Genomic DNA, 13,539 nt, shown 5'->3' with positions numbered 1-13,539 from the left:
GCCAAGCTCAGTGTTGTCACTTTCCCTACCCTGTATTCTCCTTGGCCACATTGTGGTGCACAATGAAGCTTCTGCACTGGCTGTGGAGTAAGAAAGGAATCTGTTAAAAAATGTGTCTGTGACGGAGTGATAATTCACCATCACATCCCACAGGCTGCTGGGATCTTCCAGTCTCCTGGCTTGACACATAAACGTTACTGTATTTCAGTGGCCAGATCTTCTCAGCGGGTGGCCATTGGGAGTGCTCTCAGTGTTGTTCCTGGGATTTACATCAGCTGCCACTGGATTGTCATCCCCTGCACGAAGAACAAGCTGGGCTATTGAGGCCAGGCTAGGGAGGGCAGCAGGTCCTGCCCGCAGCCTGGTACATCTTGACACAAGAGCAAGGGGAGAATAAGTGACTATTTCATGAAGGCTGAGGTGGTGGGAGAAGAGGAAAACCATGCCTAATGGAGAAACATTTCAGCTAATTATGATAACAGCTTCTGCAAGGGGACCTGGAATGGGCACAAACACTTCTCGGCACTCATGAGGACTTGGAGGCTCTTTCTGGGGGTTTTCTGGGGGCAGGGCAGGGCTCCCCACTTTGAGCAGGACCTGGTCTGGGAAAACCTGTGATGGCCATGACACCTCCAGGCAAAGGCATAAAGGTTTGGGATCCATTCCTGCCTCAGTCCACCTGAGATCGATCATCAGCTAATTAGATTCCCCAAGAACCTTCTCTAAACCAAAGCACTTGGATGCAGGAATGCAGGGGCTAAACAGCACCTATATCCCAAGCTCTGTGATTCCCCATTTCCCTGGCAATATTTGTGGTGGGGCATATAGTCAGGCACCCCTTCCAGCCCCCTGCCTTGCCATGAGCATCCTGGGGGGCCATGGGTGTTCTCTCATGCCTTCTGGGTGTGAGAGACCTGAGGCTGGGCTCTCTCAAGCTGTCTTAGCAAGGCAGTGAATACTTCACTGGGACAGGGATGGGCATGCACAGCCCCAGCCAAGCACCCAGGCCATGGAGAGATGGACTCACTCTCACCACCTCCAGCCAAAGGAACAATTGAGTGTCTGCTTCAGTGTGGAACAAATAATAAGGGCAGAGCAAAGAGGAAATGCACAATGTGGGGAGAAATCCCAGGCAGAGATGTGAGCTTGGGTGTCCTCTGCCACCATGGCACAGATGTGCTCAGGGGACTGCTCCCTCTGCTCTTTCCCCATCTGTGTTTGGGGTCTGTAGAGAGAGGCCTAAAATTCTTGCGTGGCCTCTGTTCCCCAACCCCTGTGTGGGAAGCTCTCTGTTTCCACAGCCTTCTTCCCAGCACCCTCAGTCACCATTGGTCCGTTCATGGGTTTTTCCCCTCACTTTATAAGACATCAAGTGGATACCTCCCATCATGTCATTTGCCTCTGCATGTATGCTGTTCATCCAGACCACTGGGATAACATATTATCAGTGTAATTTGAGTTCACCTTCATAATGAAGGCATCCTCCTTAAATACTAAATTCTCCCAGCTCCTGCCCAGAGGCAGAATCCAGCCTAAATCCAGAGGTCTGTGTACCCTGTTGTTAAAACAACCAAAGCACTGACAATTTTCCATGATCGTCTTCACTACTAGAAAGTTTTTTGGGTTCAGTTTGAAAATTTCTTGCTCCAGCTCAAGTTTTTCAGTTTCTAGTTATTTTTGCATCCACTAGTCTTTGGCTGTTGGTGAAAAAGCTGTTGTTTAGCCCTGGAATTGCTCCAAATCTTTCCACTGGGTATATTAGTTATCCTGAACTCCTAACCATAGCTGGAGTATTTTTAGCTCGGCACAGCAGTCATCAAACAAACAGTGCCACAAGGTCTGCAGGACTCCCTGAAGTCCCCTGCAGCCCAGCTCCTTCTGAAGTTCCAGGCTCAGTTGTGCAAAGACGACCATGAAATCCCACCTGGGGAGCCATCCAGGACTGTGACCAAGTGCTTTGTGCCATCCCCATGAGATCCACATCCAGGCTGTGGCTGAGCACACAGACAGGCATAGCTCATGCTTTCTTACAGGAGAGAAGGGAGCTCTGCCTGGCCTTAGTGGTGCCCTCATGGAGGAGTAGAGGTGCTTGCCCCCCTTTCTCCCCCCCCCCCCCCCCCCCCCCACTCCCACCATGGAATACGTCCTGTTGCAGAAATACACCAAAAAACTGGGAGGAACAAGCAGAGCAGCCCCTTGCTCCAGACTCAGCTGCTGCCTGCTCTATGGACATGATGCTGTGTTGTCTCCTGGCAAGGCTGATCCTCCAAGCAGCACTACATCCACACTTAATCCTTTTGAAGACTCTGGAAGCAGCCCCCCTTTTTCATAAAATAAGGAATCAGTCTGTCTGGCCTCCCCTTGGCTCCCTGGTGTTTCCTCCCAGCCTGCATGCCTTGCCAAGCCCTTGTTGGTCTGGGTTTAATAAGCAGTAGCTCTGCTCTAGGGATGGAAATTAGAGGTGGATGCTACAGCAGAGCAAAGTGCAGGGACATGGTGGCAAGAGCTTCTGGATCCCTCCTCACCCATGTTTCTACAATGGTACAGCCAAGGCCTGGGTTAGAACATGCACTGTGCCACAGCTGGACTTGCTTCTGGAGCAGGATGTATCTCCTGCACAGCCTCATTGTTTTTCCACTTAACTCCACATGGGACTGGAAAATACCACTGAAATATGAAATATTAACCAGGACCTGCAGGATGACCCCACACCGGTGGGCTAGCAGCCAGAGCCCAGTTCCCAGCAGACACTAAATCCCTGTGTCTCAGCAGCTGGGCTTTACCCTGGTTGTTTGTAAAATAACATTTTTCCAGGAGCACTCCTGGTGTTCTTGCCTTAAATCTCTGTTCTGCTCTTCCCCTGTCTTGACAACTCTGCTCTGTGAGGTGCCCCAAATGCTGGCAGGAGGAGTACAAGTCAGGCAGTCACCAGAAGCCAAAATTCAATGAGTTAATCTTTGGGTCCACCAACAGTCGAAGTATTGTTAGAGAAGTAGATTGGTAAGGAGCTTGGAGTTAAATCAGCTGATGAAGGGTTTGAGAATGGAAACTCTTTCTTTCCTCCCCACATATTTCCTGTGTTGCCCACTGGACTCATCGTGGCATCCTTCCTTTTGCCCTCGTGGCCATAACTGAGCTCCCATTCAGGTAGCCCATCTAAAACTGGTAGAATATTGCTCTGGGCCATCTCAAAGGCATGACGACAAATGTGGTCTGTAATGGGGCAAGGTCAAATATCCATGTGCTTTATCCGTTCTTCCATCCCTCACTGGAGATATTTTAAGCAGAACTTAAACCTGTTCTCTGAGAGGATTTACTTAAACAGTTTCATGTCCACAGAGGGAAGGTCATGAAGCTACATCACCCCTTGTGGCTCAGCCAGCAGTGAAGGAGTGTTAAAACCATCTGATTTCAGACCCCCCAATGAACGTTCTGTGGATAAGGCTTGACACCAAAGATATCTGCCAACCAGGGTCTTCATGCATGCTTGCACGCTCCTGCACTCAAGAGCCATTAAATCAGGGGCCCCTGATTATTTTCTCTGTGTGTGTCTGTCTGTCTTGCTGGCACTTGGAAAATATTTTGCATTCTCCTGTTAATTCTTTCCCATAACTTTGCATTGTTTCAGTTGGGAACAATTCCTGGCAGAAGGAAAGCAGGAACAGGTGAGTGACTGGCAGAGGATGTGCTGGACAGACTCAGACCCAATTTAGGATGGCTTGAGGTACCAGGGATGTGCAGGATATGCACCTCAGCCTGTGCCAGAAGTTAACATTTCCTCTGCCACAATGACAGTGAGCAGATGCACCCATGTCCTGTCTGCTGCTGGTCTCCATCCAGCACATACCACGGTCGCCTCAAACCTCACAAAAACATTTTGGGGTGTTGGGGGTTTTCCATACACTGGTGACCTGCAGGGCTGTGGCACCAGCGTTCTGTAGCCTCAACATCAGCCTAAGTTTGCTCAGAAAGGGCAGCTGGTGGACTGAGGGTGGTTAGATCTGTCCAGATGTGAGTTGTGATGCTGCAGTGGAAAACTGTATCCCTGTGTCAGGGCAGGGTTGTAATAAGAAAAGCCAGCCTGAGGGCAAAGCGGGAAGCAAGCTAATTCGGGAACACAATGGTTATGCTAATCAAAACACCTTCCAGAGAAGGGAAGGAAATTGCCTAATCCTTCGCTGTGCAGCGTGGTGTCCCTGTTCCCAGGCTGAAGGACCAGGGTTATGCACATCTTGGAAGAAAGGGCATTTCCATCTGGGCAAGGAAGAAACCCCTGTGACCTCTTCCCTTCAGACCCTCCCCATCCGCATTGGATGGAGGAGAGTCCTCCTCTTCTCATCCCCAAACTGGCTTTAGGTCCAGAAAAATTCGTGCTTCTCTTGAAAGTTTGGCTGGACACAAACTTACGTGACTCAGGAGCTTAGCAAGAAACTTCATCAGAATTTGAAAAATTAGCTGAGAAGTGTTGAATTAGTTCAGGGATGTGCAGCCTGTCTTGCTCCACTGCCAGCAGACTGGAATGGGGCAATCACTGGCTGTATCAAGGGAACTCTTCCCATGTCCCAGGGATGATCTTAGCAGTGTTCATGCTCATTGCCTGACTCAACATCTGGAAACTGTAATCCAACTGAAAACAGCCCAGGAAGGCTCTCCTAACAAGCCAGGAACAAGCGCAGCTCCCAGCTTTGAGAAATCCCAGGGCATGGCCCCAAATAGAGAATTTAAGGTGTTTTGGGAATGCTAGTACTACAAAGTGTAAGTAGAAGACAACACTACGCTTTCAGCATTCAATAAAAAGCCACAAAGTGCCTCTGGCTTAGAAGAAACAGACCTCAGTTGAGGGACAGGCTTCCCTGGTTGAGGCTCTCCCACATTCCCAAGGCTACTCTGCCTATTGCCCCATGCCTCCAAGTGAAACCTGTGCAATGTCTTTTCTTCCCTGGCTGAAGCCAGGACCCAACAGGGGAAAAGTGTGAGCCACATCCAGAGGTTTGGATGCACTTGGAGGGACTGCAAAATACCAGCACAAGAGTCATGAAGGGAAAGCCAAGAGCTGAAGGGGTTTTTCTTCTGTTCCATGAAAAAATACACTCTGTAAGTGGCATATTTTTCTGAAGGAGAAGAACCCCTTCATAGAATATTGAATTTTCTTCTCCCTTAATCACGCCAAATGATTGATTTATGTGGGAAAAAAATAATTAACTTGTAATTTTTTCCCCTTTGTCCTGTTTGAATATTTCTCCAGCCCACAGACACCAAAGGGACACCTATGGAAGGTGGGACTGATCTGTGAGACAGCAGTGGAGAAAAGATAGGAAGCCATCCCTCTGGTCTGATGGGGAGGACAGAAACCTTCACTGTCAGAACTCAACAGTACCTAGACTAACATAGCTCCCACCCCACCACTCATTCCTCTGCTCCTGAGCAGCAGCAAAAAGCAGCCAAGCCCTCCACCTGCATTTTGTTCAACCTCTTCATTTCCATGTCACTTTAAGTCTCCTCTGCTCCACATGAATCTTCGAGTGAATTTCTCTTGCTGGGTACAGGCATCCAACACACACCCACTGTTGCAAAGAGGACTTTGTAAAGGGCCGACAACCCCTCTCGGTCTCTGCAGGAAAGAAAAAAAACAAACCAACTTACTTTAAATGTCCTGGGATTTGCCATGTATCAGAAGGTCTCTAAAAACACACACCTAGGGATGGTTATCTATGCAAAGAAGCAGGAGAAAAAGAAGAAAAAAAGAAGAAGAGAAACAAAAGGAGAAAAAAAAATAAATTGTAATTTTTAAAGCAGTTTCTCTTCCAAAATATGTAGCTGGAAACCTCAGACTTGGGGTTAAAATCTGTGTGTGAGGTGCCACTGAATAATGCCAAGGTAAATCCTAGCTCTGAATTAGTCTCCTTAAAGCAAAGTCATGTACCTACACATTGCTGTCCAAGAACATGCTGTGCTCTCTGGCTGCACACAGCACTTTGTACTCAGAATCCTGCCTCTGAGCAGAAAATGGATTTTTATATTAGGAAATTAAAAAAACCAAAACAACCAACCAAACAAAAAACAACAACAACTCTTCTCCATGTACATGTACAATTACATCCAGGTACCAGGCTGACATTTTGGCCAGGTGAGGGGCTTGAATCTGTTGCTGAATGTGGGTCAAAGCAAGCCCCAAACCTTGCTGCAGCAGCACAATGTGAAGGTTCATGTTGGAGTGTCAAAACATGCTGTTTGGGACTGGGGAAAGTCTTTGGGTGTGCAGGAAGAAGCTGGAAGTTGTGGAGGAATTCAAAATCCATTTTCAGGTTTGCCAGAAGTGTCTGTTTTCCCCCCACTATGGCGTAGGAGAATTGACACTCCAGGGTGGTTGCTTGTGCCATCCCTGTGCTTGACTCATTTGCTCCTCACATTTTAAGTTCTCTGGATACTTCTGCACCACCTCACACACCAGTGACTCCCGCCTGGCCTGACACCATTCTGCTATCTCCTTGTTTTCCAGATGTGCTGAAACAACACCTGCCTTGGAGGGGAAGGCACATCCCTAGCCACTCAGCTTGGGCTCTGCTCTCCCAGCATGGCCCTGAGCACTGGAAAACCTTCAGCTTGCATTAAAAGAGGACTTTTGGCCAACAGTCGCCTTGGCAAGGGGCAGTGTTATTTGGTATTTGACAAGGGCCTTAAAAGTAAAACTGGAGCAAAGGAGGTTGAATGGGAAAGCTGGAAATCAGGTCATCATGACTCTGGTCAGTTTGAAGTGCTCTGAGACAGCAGAGCCCTCCGGTAGACAATGGCCTTTGGCGAGTCCATTCCTCCTGGGACCTGACCATGGATCCCTCCCAGCCAGCAGAAGTGCTTCCCATTTCCACTGCCGGGGGAGAGATTCTTGCAAATCTCTTCATAGAGCCTAATTAGCTTCTGAGAATGGCTTATAAAGAACAACGTTGTAAAATCCAAACATTTAGATATCCCATAGGTGCCAAGATTATCTTTAAGAGCCCCTGCAGTGAATCCTTTCAAATAACACATTTTGGAGTCTCTCTGACATAGCAGCACATGCTTAAAACTTAACAGAGGGCAGGGAGTTACACTTCTGAGACTTTTTCTCAGCCGTCCTGGTTATATACACACACATGTATATTTATACTGCAAGCTGTACTTTGACTCTGTGTACTCGAGAGAAATACAATGTAAAGCTTGTCTGCATTGCTGCCTCCACTCCTATTTGTATTTTAAAGACTTGTCTTGACTCCTGGATGAGATGCATTTTCCTAAAAGTGTCATGTTTCCATCAATGCCTAAAAAAAAGAACAGGTACTTGTAAACCTGCCCTAGTTCAAGTGGAAAAGGAAGTCACAGACTTTTTTCCAATACCTAAGTCTGTAGGTATTACTGAGGGCACTGTCATGATTATCACAGCCTTACTTAACCATCAGCACCTGTGCTACTAGGTGGAAGGTTGGTGTTTTCAGTGATGGCTCTCCGTCATCTGATGGGGATCCAAGGAGGAGGATCCACAAGCTCCACAATGGCTCAGACCTATCCCTGCACTAGCCTCTGCTCTCCAAACTATCCCCTCACTCTAGGTTCCTCTATTGTTTAATGTCAGGCCAGGTTCTTCTGTTCTTCAGAAAGGGCTGAACACCTACAGCCAGGGCTTCCACTAGAAAATTCTCCTCATTTAATAATAGCCAATCAGAACATTTGATTTACCCATGCTTATTTATTCATTGAGTGTACTGATGAGGCTACTTTGTTAATTCAGCCAGCTGAATGTTCTGTCTTCTTCATGTGACCAAACAAATAAACAGGGAATAAACTCACAGCAAACATCTCTTCCATCTCTTTGTGAAAGGCTGTCTGAGGCTCAAAAAGACAGGAAAAATATCAATAATGCTGCCTGATGCTCCTGAACCTTCTCTAACTGCACCAAATAATTTGCAAGGGGTAAGTCCATAGTCAGTCTTGTGAAGTTTCAAGATTTACGTGAGGTCAGCTGGAGAAGGGGACTCCCAGGGACGTGCACAGCCAATTTTGAGAGAGTTATGCTGCTCCTGTACCAACAGCTGCCAGGAACAAAAAGTTTTTGCAATCAGCCAGCGGGAGTTAAAGAAGAAAGCAGCCTGGCAGTAAATATGCTTAGCAAATTCAAATAGTGAAAGAGTTCCAGGAAACTGAGATAACCCTGCAGGCACAAAGATCCTGATCCAAAGCCCACGGAAGTTGGTGGAAAAGAAAATCCTGTTAGCTTTTATATGAAGCGCAAGGAAAGTCAAATAATAGGTCTGGTCCCAATGAGTCTGTAATTCTTCCCAGTGAAACAGCCACCCAAATCTCACACACCTTCCCTGGCAGCTTCTCCCTTGCAGCTTGGCCCCCACAATGGGAACTTGTACTCATGTAAGTACCTATACATACTTTTTTACTCACAAACTGCTCCTGGGTTCTGCTCCCCTGGCAGCTGTCTGGTGTCTGTGACTTTGTCACAAAACTAAGCATTTGGTGCTTCTCTTGGAGCTTCCTGTATTTACAAGGGTATTAAAAAATTTCCCAAGGCAGGAAAAAAGCCCCTGAGCAACCCCAAAAGCAGCACATTCCCATGCAACTCCACAGTGCTCAAAACCAGGGTGTGGGATCCATGGGTCATGCAGTGGGGACCAGCACCCCATAGCACGGAGAGGACACAGGACAGTAGCAGACAGAAAGTTGCCAGGTTGAAGAAGGCACACTTTGCACCAGGGTACAAAACCCTGGCTAAAGTAGGATCCTTGTTTTGGCTGCTCAGCAGCCAGTGGACCTGGCTGAGCACTTTACTTCTAAAATAAAATGCAATTTTAACCTCAATTGCCTGGAATAAAAATTAGCAGTTACAGTGCCTGCTTCAGAGACCACTGACATCAACAGCAAATCGTTCCTGCCTTCAGCGAGCTTTGAATCAGCAGCTTTGAACAGTAAAAATGCAGCCCAGCCCATCTACATTTGCAATATCACAGTCAGAAATGAGTTCAAGCATCCTAGTAATTGGGGGAGGGAGGTGGAGGGGTGGTGCAGAAGCCCCAAGGTAACATCTAGGAAAAGAAATGTGCCACAAGCTAGCAGCTGCCTTGGAGCTCTGAAGGGGGGATCAGGAGAATGGGAGGGAATTGCTTGGCATAGCCAAGTTAGAAAGACAATTGCCCTCTTAATACCAACATTATCCAGCTCCAGTCTGGCCTCTCAGTTTCTCCATGCTGACAAGTGGGCTGTCAGGGCAAAGCTAAGAAATGGTTTTCTAACAGAAAGACCCTTGTTAAAGAAGAAAGTGTCTTCCTGAGAACAATATGTTTATATGAGAAAATACAGACATTTGCTTTTTAAGCATCCCCTTCCTCATCTGGATTTATAACATTAAAATTAATCAGAAAAAAGATAAGACTGCAGGGTTTTTTAATGATAGTTTTTATCAAAGAACAGCTTTTATGATACAGGAAAGGAAATAAAGTTGGGACATTGGACAACTTCTCCTGGAAACAACTCCTTTCTTTTTTTTCTAGTATGGCTTCTTAAGGCCATTAAAACCAAAGCAAGAGCTGCATCTGCTCAGCATTCCACCTCTTTTAATATTTTATCTCTTTCAAACAGATTTTTTAAAGAGTGATAGAGTTTTCTGGGGCAAGGAATCTGAAGAAGAATCCCTACAAAGCCTCCTCTTCCAACCAGAGAAGCAGCTGAGTTGTGAGGGCATCCAGCATGGCACAATTTGGGTACCACAAGAACCAGTGGAAGGCCAGTGTTTGATCAAGGAAAGTTAAGCCTGCTTCAAGGTAGAGGTGCCTTATGTTTTCCATGACTACCATAGACCCTCTGAAGGTCAGGTCCCCAGTGAATGAGGCAGGCAGTGGTTTGCAACCCACGTGCTTCCCACCCATCATGCTTTCACCTCACAGCAGAGCCAGTCTCGCCCTGCTTGCTCATATTTGCCCATCATGGAAAGCGTCCCTTGGCTGGCAGCAGGGAAAGCCCCAGCAGATGCTCTGCCCTGGCTGGGAGTAGCCACTCCTGGCTGCTGATGTGAAGAGGATGTGAGCCACAGCTCTCCTGAAGGGACAAGCCCTGCTGCAAACTCACCTGCCTCTTTCCTACAGTTTTTCCTCCACCACAGTTCACCCCTCACCAAATCAGAGGCAGCAGATCAGATCTTACTGGCTCTGACCAGGTCTGCCTTGTTTCAGTGTTCCCTGGTCAAAGACAGCTCTCCATCAACAACACCTGGATATCAGTAAGGCTGCTGTTTGCCTCCAATCTCAGCAGTGGCTCAGACCATGTGCCTGCCAGAACTTCTCTGAAGTATAAGATCAAAGGGCCCCATCCCTGAAGGAGGTTACTACAATTCCTTGCCAGAAGAGCTGAGCATGGCATCTCCTCCTGCTTTCCAGGCTCACATTTTCTGTTGTAACCACCCCCAGAGGCAGCTCACATTTACAGATATTCAGCTTTGATGCTTCCTTGATGGAGTCCTGGGCTTGCTCTTGCTTTTTGAGCTATTCCCGCTTGAACACAAAGGTTTCCAGGTCCTTGCAGCATCTCAGAGAGCCACACCAGTAGGTGCTAAAAATCCTTGGGCCAGACCACCTGCAGCTACATGTCTGCCTCTCTATAAGCTGATGTGCTTCTGCTCATGCACCAGATCACCAAGGAAGACCTGGTCTGCTCTGTTTTCTTACAGTTATTTCCTATTTCCTATGGGATTTTGAAGCACTGGGAGGTTTTTTTCTTACAAAAAATAATGCTTTTCCCCCATCCTTGGGAAGCTCAACAGCTAAGAGTAATTCTTTTACCAAACTCTTGTGGGCTAAATTATGTGGTATCTGTTCTGATTGTCATTAATAATATTGGATTATTGTCCTTATGTCCCTATGGAGATTCCCGTTCCCTGGGGCTCTCTGCTGAACTCATGTGCTCACAATTTTCTACTGGAAAAATCAGGACAGGGATGTAAAAAAGGTCTGAGAGAAACATCCTTTCCTCCTTGCCAACTAGCCAAGAGGAGTCAGCAATAAAGACCAGTTATGGTTGCTTCTTGGTGCTCCATTTCATTTGTGTTTCCAGTGTGTAGAAAGAGATTTTTTTGAGCACAGTATTTTGAAAGGCTGACCTTACAGTCCATCAAGCAGGCACTGTTCAGAGTTTAAAAAAAATATCAGTGGCCAACCAGAGTACACAAAAGCAAGGGACTGACTGAGGTCAAGCTGCAGCACAGAGCTTAAGATGGGGAATATGAGAAGAAGAAAGAAGAAGAAAGATGTAAGAAAGAAAGAAGAAAGAAAGAAGAAGGAAGAAGAAGAATGAGAAAGGAAAAAGGAAAAAGGGAGGAGGAGGAGGAGGAGGGGGAGAAGGGGGAGAAGGGGGAGAAGGGGGAGAAGGGGGAGAAGGGGGAGAAGGGGGAGAAGGGGGAGAAGGGGGAGAAGGGGGAGAAGGGGGAGAAGGGGGAGAAGGGGGAGAAGGGGGAGAAGGGGGAGAAGGGGGAGAAGGGGGAGAAGGGGGAGAAGGGGGAGCAGCTGTATTTTCAAATACAGAGAATTAGTCATCTGTGGACTTCACACTGCTGTGTTAAATTGCATTATTTAAGCCATTGTCTGAAACCAATCACATCCAAAGGTCCTGTAGCAGGTTCTTCTCACTCATGTCCAGCCTGAGCCCAGCTGTTCATGCAGATATACCAAAAAATACTCCAGTGCGTTGCTGCCCCTTTCTCCGACAAGTTCCTATATTAAAAAAATCCTGGGGAAAAGACTCACCCTCTGCAATTGGGAAGGGTGTTTGTATGAAAGCAGCACCTCAACAGCAGAGCATAAAACCAGCAGAATTCTTGTTAGAATTGCCAAAAGCCTTGACCACCAGAAATGCATTACCACTGTTGCTGTTAATTCCCAACTGGCACATAAAACAAGAGCCTTCACACAATCACACAGCCCAGATCCTGGTCTCTGTCCATATCACTGACAGCTCAGTAATAGCAATTTGCCTTTCTGGAAAGAGGAAACAGGAGCTGACACAAGAACTGCATCACAGCTGGTAGCTCCAGCCATCAGCACCTGCAGAGCTCATTCTCTTTCTCTGCCTCAAAGGAACATGCACACCCACAGTGTCCAAGAAAGCCAGGACCAAATTCAGATAAGCCTGTGAGCAAGCACGTTACCAAATCAGCAAGGCCACCTTGCAGCAGAACTGTGGCACCCTGCCCAGGAACAAGAGCAGGTCAGGCTGGGAAAGGGAGTTCTGAGCTAGGAAGAAGAGAGGTCTGGGATAAGAGGAAGCTTCCTCAGAAACACAGAAACAAACATTATTAGGAAATAGTCCAGTCAGCAATGCAGCATTTAGCCAGTGAAAAGCACAGAAATGGTGCTGCCCAAATAGCCATTAGCAGCTGGGAGTATTGCCATAATTAATAAGAATTGCAGGTTACACTTGATAAACTCAAGAGGAAACAGACACACTCCCACTGAGAATCAGCCCCCATGAGAAACCACTGCTGAGAAAAGCCTGTCCTGTACCTCACCACAACCTGTGCAGAGTGGGGCTACATCCCAGAGGTGTGGAAGCCTCAAACTCCCCTTCTAAAAGCACAGAAATCTGTCTGAAGGCAGCCACCTTTCAGGAAAAGGGACCTTTACTGTGACAGCTCCACCCCACTCACCCCAGATTCTCCCTGAGGCACAAGCAAGATGTCTGAAGGGAACAGAAGTGTTCATATAAAGCATCAAGACATTTGTGCTTTTCTTTCACTGGAATGGCAAAGATGACTTTGGCTTCAGTAAGTCTCTGCTTGCTTGCAGAAAGAGGGTGTCCCCAGCAGGGATAAACCACTGCTCCCCACTGGTGTTCAGAGTGACAGTCATTTCTGCAGCTGGCAACAGGGATGGCCAAGCCTGGGTCACTCAGAGGTTTCCCTAGCACTGCCTTTCCTCAGAACAAATCTTCTGAAAGGTAAGAGTGCAGGTAAAAGCCTTGACCCCAGGAAAGGGGTGAGCAAGGAGCTCTTCCATCCTGTCCTGCTCTTGGCCCGTACTGGAAGTCCAAGTGACTGCCAGTAAACCTGCAGCCAAAATCATGCCCATGATAGGAAATTCTTAAGGTCACACATGCAAACAAATATTTGATGAGTTGATAAAATGCAGCCTTGACCACTGCATGTCCAGCATCGGGAGGAGCCCCTGCACCATGGCAGAGTGTGAATGCCCTCCAGCAAACCACCCACACTGTGCACACTGCCCTGCTCTGTGCACACCACTTTGTTAATGTTTAGACTTCCCCTCAGGAGACCTGTCTGGGCTCAGCGGGCAGGAATCGGCAACATTAATTACCAGGAGACAAATTGTCCCCAAATACTGTCTCTTCTCTGTACCTGCAGGAGCCACCTTCCTCCTGAGCTTGCACTGGGGACCTTTTCCTTCTCAGCTCACTTTCTCCTGGGGATCATCTAATCGACGTTTTACCCACTCTGGGCACCAGAAATCCACCTGGCCACCTTCTTTCCAACCCTCCTTCCAAGCCTGACCAGCC

The sequence above is a fragment of the Cinclus cinclus genome, chromosome 3 (genome assembly GCF_963662255.1).
Source record: "Cinclus cinclus chromosome 3, bCinCin1.1, whole genome shotgun sequence".
Classification (NCBI taxonomy): domain Eukaryota; kingdom Metazoa; phylum Chordata; class Aves; order Passeriformes; family Cinclidae; genus Cinclus; species Cinclus cinclus.
Note: the sequence above shows the minus strand (reverse complement) of the source record.